Source organism: Alligator sinensis, unplaced genomic scaffold (assembly GCF_000455745.1).
Source record: "Alligator sinensis unplaced genomic scaffold, ASM45574v1 scaffold169_1, whole genome shotgun sequence".
Taxonomy (NCBI): Eukaryota; Metazoa; Chordata; order Crocodylia; family Alligatoridae; genus Alligator; species Alligator sinensis.
The window spans coordinates 1,538,793-1,546,338 of record NW_005841924.1 but is presented as its reverse complement, the minus strand read 5'-3'; the positions used below and the strand labels follow the sequence as shown (position 1 = coordinate 1,546,338).

General features: G+C 41.6%; 1 long non-coding RNA gene across 1 annotated transcript in view; it reads left to right on the top strand.

Annotated features, from left to right (window-relative positions):
• The first annotated feature begins 502 nt into the window (after positions 1-502).
• Positions 503-7,546, top strand: part of LOC102372954 — a 33,488-nt gene continuing 26,444 nt past the window's right edge. The window contains exon 1 of the long non-coding RNA XR_323286.1: positions 503-598. This is a non-coding gene — a long non-coding RNA (uncharacterized LOC102372954). The remainder of the gene's footprint in view (positions 599-7,546) is intronic.

Here is a 7,546-nt window from a genome sequence, read left to right as displayed (position 1 = left end):
TTGCAACTGCAGGGCACAGACAGAAGTGACAATTTTTGCCCAATCTGGCCACAGAAAGCAGTCTATAAGCATGACAAAACACAAGTGTGTGGCTTCAGACAGCTTAAAAAATGGCCAGTTGGGTGAACATCTGAACCCTCATTGCATGAGGGATGAATTGAAGACATTTTAAAACAGAGCGTCTTCTGTAACTTCTGTCTGCACTGCCCATGTGTGTAGCTGCAAAATAAATTAATTCTTGGCCAAGTTGAAATAGCTGTCTTTTTATGTGGTTTGCACTCAGCTTGGTGGTTTGAGTGACCATTTCTCACTTTATGCTCAAGCTTTGCTTTTTGGGAGTTAAGAATCTGTTGTGTTCTGTTATAGCCATGTTCTTATACAACCTTTACTTCTGTTATATGTTATTGGGATTTGTAACTGTGAACATTCAGAAATGGGGAAATGCATTGTAATGTATTCTTTCAGTTTAAATGTAGCCTATATCTTTACACAGCTACACAAATGCCAGAACTTTCTTTCTACACACCTGTGTCTTTTTAAGTATGGAAATCAATCCCTCAGCCCAGCTTTAGGAATCAGGATCTGTTTTGTTGCAGAGGTTAGTAGTACTTGCGCTAATGTTTCTTTAATGAGCTATTGTCAGCTTTGAATCTATAGGTACTGTGACTCTTGCAGTTAAAATGTCATTGTTCCTATGTTTTTGTAAAGGCATTACAAATCTTAAATATGTATTGTGGAAATAATAGCTGTAAGAAATTGTTTTTTTTGCCAAGCTAGTGGCTTTTTTTTTTTAATTGTGAGCTTGGTGACTGCTGGTGCTTTTTCTTCGCCCCTGTCCTGAAGCCTGATAATTCTTTGTCTTCATTTTCAAAACAGCAAGGTTAGTACTGTAATAATGAGAAATTCTACAACATGTACCTTCAAAAAAGTAAACATTTAGCTTATGGTTAGGACTCTACTAACTAGTAATTAATGCACGAAGAAAATTCTGAAGGCACAGGAGAGGTGTATTTAGTTCAAAATTAAAATCTAGACAGGAGAGGTGTATTTAGTTCAAAATTAAAAAATATTAGCCATTTCAAACCAAATTTTAAGGAAATAATTTGTATTATTAAAAAAAGTTTTGTGCTAAAGGGTAATTTAGGAATATTTATGAAGAAGCTTTTGCCATTATGTGAAATAGTAGTTGCCTTTGTTAGGTATTGTGGTCATAGTTTAAATTGGACTCAGTTGAATTGTGCAAAAGAAGTGTTGTGCTGAAGGAATTAAATGTCCTTGTAATGTTTTCATATGGGTCTGTATTATGATGGAACCTGCACTGATAAACTAGAAAAGATCATGGGCCAGGAATGTAACTCATGCCACTAAAAGTATAACCGTTCTTCTGGGAACCTAACCCCATGACAAAGTATGTGATAACTGAGGTACATAAAATATAAGCTGATTGAAAACTTTCATTCCAGAATTTGAACTGAGCCCCACTTTAATGTTTGAAAACTTAAATTCCTCATTCCTCTTTCAGGCAAAGCTCTTTCCTAATTTGTATTTCCTGATTTCTACTGTGGCATTGCAAACAGTGGTATTTCTGGCCTAACCAGCAAAAGAAAACATACCCATTCCCTTGGGATTTTAGAACCAAGGGATCCACAACATGCACTGCCCTGTCAATCTGAAGCTTTATAAAGGATTTGGAAGCTAGGTATTGCTTGATTGGTATGGATCCTTCATAATGGCCACATCAGATGTGTGTGGATGTTTGGCTCCCTGAGAACAACTAGAGGTGGCGCACCTTGTGCTGCTGCTAGTTGTCTCCTGGGAATGCTTGTGCTCTATGAGCTCTGGCACATGGCAAGCTACCCCGGATGGGGTAGCTTTATTGTTCCTGGGTGTGCCATTTGAACATGTGCCATAGACCACAGCACAGTGTGTCAGAGCAGCCTTGGCTGAGAGGGGGCCCCAGAGGTCAGCCTGCCAGCCCTGGATTAAGGTGCTGTGGAGGGGTTGGCTGGGGCACAAAGGTGCTCCAGTGCAGGGCTAGCCAGCAGAGGCTGTGTCTACACATGTGCTGCTGTAAGGAAAAAACAAAAAGAAAAAAACCAACCAAAAAACCCCAACAAACCCACTCCGCAGCAGGATAGTACTTGTATTTACAAATACTATCCTGCTGCGGAGTTATTTAGTTTACTCTGGCCTAATAGGGGCGCATGTGTAGATGCCAAGATGTTTACCACAGAGCTAATTAGTCAAGTCCACAGTAAATGTCTCATGTAGACACCTCCACTGAAGTGGGAGGGGAGGGGGGTGGTGCATGGCCAGATGCTGAGTGGGAAGGTGGGGACGGCATGCTGGCAGGTGGGGACAGAGTGCTACCACCTCGCAGGAGGAGGAGTGGGGCGGGGAAGCTCACCGGGCTGGGGTGTGGCAGTGTGTGAGCTTATCTGCCCTGGCCCTGCTCCTGGGAGGTGGCAACGCTCTATCCCCACCTGCCCGTGCGTACCCCTTAGGACTGGTCCAAGTACCCCCAGGGGTATGCGTACCCCCAGTTGACAACCCCCATCTTAAACACATTTATGTTTTTTATTGTAGTAAGATGCAATATTCAACAATAAAAAAATGTAAATGTGTTTAAACACCACAACAAAGTTACCCTGAATAAAATTCACTTAAAAATAGATTAGTATAACAATGTGATGTACAGAGCTAAATGTCAGGATTATTTGTAATATGGCACTAATCCATGTATTAATGTTGCATTATCCTTTTGGACTGTCCTACTATGCTGTGAGTTTCAAATACATAGTCAATAGACAAGTTTTTTCATAAGTTACACAAATAGTTTCTGGAATAGGCTTAATTGCTGGAATAAATTCAAATACTGCAATCAGGAATCTTTACCAATATACTGGTAGAAATTTTTTATGCTGATCTGTGCCTAATCCCAATACAGACAAAGGTTTAAGAATGAAGAGGGAATTGCAAAAGGTTCAACTTGGCTAAGTAACAAGCAGTTAAAATATTTGCTCAGGCATCATCCTGGAGATTTTTTTGAAACTATAAGCATTCAAACCTTTGAGTTAACAAAGTTGGTTTTTAAACTTCATGAGAACAGGAAATTTCACAGGAAAACCCATACTACCTGTTTGTAATCAGTCCCAAACTCAGCTGGCTTCCAGTTGTCAAATTACTTACTTAGATAACTATTTCCTCCCCATTTTACATAATTCAGCTGGATTTGGAAGCAGAAATGCTGAAATGCTGTAAGAGAAATTGCTGACAACGTTTGCCCTACTAGAAGGAGAACTGGAAATGTCATGAAGAAAATAATTAATTGAGATTACCACCTGATTTCTATTAATTTAACAGGTTCCAAATGTCCTAGCTAAGTTTGGATAAGCCCCTAGATTTCTTTAGGCATTTATCTTTATTTGAAATTTCTGTTGAGATTGTTTCCACAATATAAAGCATTACCTCAATTTCCCTGCCAATGAGGAACTTGCTGTTAGTATACTTGGCACTCCATTTCCTCTGCCCACCCTTAGGAGCTATCTCTTTCGGTTGGTCTTGAAGAATGTGGGAAATAAATATTCTTTAACAAGCTCTTTGAGTCTTCTCTATAATGGAAAATGATATCCCTGTTTTAGGAGTGCATCTTGTGCCAAGGAAATGAAAGTGAACAATACAGATGGAGATTTTTTGGGGGGGGGAAGCGGGGTGTAGAGTGAATTTAATCCAAAATTGCCAAATTGCTTCAGCTGGGGGGGGAGGGGGGAGAGAATATAGTCATAAAATAAGTGGTTGCATGTCTTTCTTACCAACGCCTAAGAAGTAAGGGTTCTGAGGTGATGGCTTTTTGGTGAAATATTTTATTATACCATTTTTCTCTTTGTGGACCAGCATGGCTACAACAACAGTCCAGCCATTTTATTGAGTATTTCAGTGGATACAGGCCTGTCAAAGGATATGAGAGTCTCTTGTCTAGTCCCTTCTACTGCCAGCCTTCTCTTGCAGAGGCTGAAGAGATCCAGGTCCCTCAGTCTCTCCTCATAGGGCTTGTCCTGTAAGCCTTGAACCATACGAGTGGCCCTCCTCTGGACCCTCTTGAGTCTATCAACATCCTTCTTGAAGTACAGTGCCCAAAACTGGACACAGTACTCCAACTCCAACTGCTTGAATGTTTTAACCTTCATCTTGCTGCTGGTGATGTTGAGAGTGCAGGATTTAAATCTAAATAATTAAATCTAAATAATGATATTTAGTTTGGAACAGTGATACTAAACTTTCGGCTGGAGGGCTGGGTGCTTGCTACCCAGCTGCATTGTGGGCCACTACTTGTCTGATGTAGGGGAGGGAGGTGGCTGCCAGTGTCAGAGGGAGGAGATCACCTCTGGTAAAGAGCACTTACCATAGGTAAAAGGGTGGACTGCAGGGGGATCAGCAGCATGGTACAGAGCATGGAAGGGGATGTGCCAGGCAAAGCTGCATGCTGCTGATGCTTCCCATGCTGCCAGCTGGATCCAGTCATGCTGAGGGACAGATCTGTCCTGCAGGCTGTAAATTGAGCACCACTCCCCTAGAATAGTCCAGTATTGAAGGCATTCTCCTGTATTGTCAGGGGTTTCTCGTACACATTTGTGTACAGGGAGGAACTAGACTGTTGGGATCACTTGTAGTTTTAACAAAAATGAGAAAATCAGCCTCACAGATTAGGGTGAAAGGAGGCAAAGTTGAAAAATTGCAATTTTATTACATGAAACATCTTATTTTTTAATTTTGTACATTTTTGTAAATGTGAAATGACTGGTTTATTGCAGAAGACAGGGAGACCCATTCTAATTAAAGCGCTGAGCATCTTATGCGTCAGTGTCCCCGTGCTTCAAAATGGTGGCAGGGGTGCTTGAACTAAACCTTGTTTGACAAGCTTTAGTTAAAGTGCTCCCGCTGCCATTTTGAAGTGCAGGGACACTGATAAACAAGATGCAGGAGTCTGCTGGAGCACAGTAATTACCATGCTCCAGCAGACTTGAGTTAATTGAGCCTGCTCCAATGCACTGTAATTACAGTGCGTCTGAACAGCCTCTGTGCTCACGTACAGGCACCCTTAGAGACTGACTTGCTCAGAGAGGCCTGAGCTTTCATTTATGACTTAGAAGTTGCCAGAGATTTTCTGGAAGCATTAAGTCACAGGACACTTTTAGCTCTTCTTTTGGTTTGTCAAAGCATCCACCAGATCGTAGGTGAGATGTTTTCATTTGGATTGACTTGACAAATTAATGGATCAACAGGTGAGAGGGGAGGTAGGGGAGAAACTTGCTGTGTAACATTTTTTCTTCAGTCATTAAGCTGAAGAATATGTTGGCTAGAGGATTATACCAGGCTAGCAGTATTGAAATTCTTGTTACCTCTTAGGGTATTTGTGTGTGTGCACGTTTGCGGGGGGGATGCTTTAGAGTGACTCCGAGAGCTGCACTAATTAAAGTGCCCAGAGTATCTTTTGTATCAGTGTCCCCACACTTAAAAATGGTGGCAGGCTCACTTTAACTAAAACTTGTCTGACTAGCTTTAGTTAAAGTGCTTCCACTGCCATTTTTAAGAGCAGGGACGCTGATACATGAGATGCTGGAGTCTGCTGGAGCATGGTAATTATCACACTCCAGTAGACTTGATTAATCAAGCCTACCCTGACACACTGTAATTACGGTGTGTCAAAGTAGCCTTGTTGCTCATGTATAGGCAGCCTTAATTTCCTCTGGACACATAAAAGATAATTCATTTCTTGTAAATATTTTGTGCCCTGAACACTAATGACAATAAGATAAGAAAGTTCTATTGAGAAAATGGGTATTATTAATTAATCTTATTCCCTACTGGAGGTACTGCTCTTAGACGATTCAGTGAAGCCAGCTGTAGAAAATTATTAATCTGTTTTTGCTCTGCAGTTTTTGTTTCCTTCTCTTATCTCTGCCAATCCATTAGTAGTCCTTTTAGACTGTGTATCCAGAGTTTCTTGATACAGAGACAAAAAGTAGTATGTACAGTACATTTTGCTTTTGGATTGCAGGGCTTTTTACATAATATGTTTATATGGGTTTTAAAAAAATGTTCTATCTAACAGTAAAATTACCAGGGTATTGTATTACCATAGATCTATTTCTAGAGTCTGTTTAGGGAAAACAGAATATAAAAATAGTAACTACAATTAGCTGAAAACATAATACTTTGACAGAAAGTCAAAAATAAAACTAGGCTAATTCATTGTTTAAGGACACATTGATGTACTTAGGGATGTTTTGGAATGTAGGAGTTGCTTTCCAAACCTAGAATTAGACTGTAATGTAGTGAGCATTTGGAGCAAAAATTAACAGCCAAGTTCTTTTCTCCTCCTTTTGTGAAAGAGTTTGTCCAAGGCCAAAATTCTTGCAGCTGAAAACTAGGTTCTCCTCCCTCCTCCCCACCCCCAAAAACCTAGAATTTCCCTGCTGTAGTATGCAAGAGTTTTTGGTGATTAATACTATTTTTATTGGACCAACTGTATAGTTGGGGGAATTGCTAGATACAGTGGTGATGCATAGGGAGTGCACGTGCACCCCCTGAGAGCACTGGTGAACCCCCTTACAGCAGCATTCCCCGCTTAGGCAGCGGGCGGGGCAGGGGCAGGCGGGAGCGCTGGTGCCTCCCCTGAAAGCAAGGGCCAGGGAGTGGGGGAGCCAGGAGAAGTGCTGCTGGCCCTTCTGGGTTCATCCCTGGCCCTTCTGGGCATGTCATTGGTCCTTCTGGGCATGTCACTGGTCCTTCTGGGCATGCCACTGGCCCTTCTGGGCAGTGTTCCCTCTTAGAGCCAGCTTAGAGGAAACACTGCTTCTGGATCAGAGCACGTGACCAGCCGTAGGGGGACCACCCCAATTGGCATGATCAGCCGCGGGGGAACCCCCCTCCAGTTGCTGATTTGCCCCCCAGCATCCAGTGCCCCCCAACTCAGGAGGTACCGGTTGCCCATGGCTAGACAAGCTTTTGGGAACCAAGAAATGACCTGACGGAAGGGCTCTTGGTGCCCAAAAGCTTGTCTAACAATTCTTCCAACTATACAATTGGTTTGATTTAAAAACAAAACAAAGCAAAACTCTTGGTTCTTGCATTTCCTGGACCATCACAGCTAGAACACTCCAGCCTATAGAATATCTAATTTGTGTAATATCTTTTAAATTAAAAAGTATGTAATGAACTGTTTCTGTCACCATGGAACTGCAAAGGGCCGGTTTAGGGCTAGGTTTGTCTCACTTTTTTTTGGTCTTAAATTGAGCTGTAAAGTAAATATACTAAAAGCATGTGTAACCTGGGTACACCCAAGGGTGTGCCCTATTCTCAATTGAATGGGATGGGTAGGCAGGAGGGGGTGCTGTGAGAGGGATGCCAGAATTTCAAGCAGAACCCTCTTTCCTCTATAGAGTTAGCCAAAGCCCAATGTTCTTAACTATATACAATTTATTAAGTTATAATATACATAAACATAAAACTAAATATCATATACATATATTTGCACAATGAACAC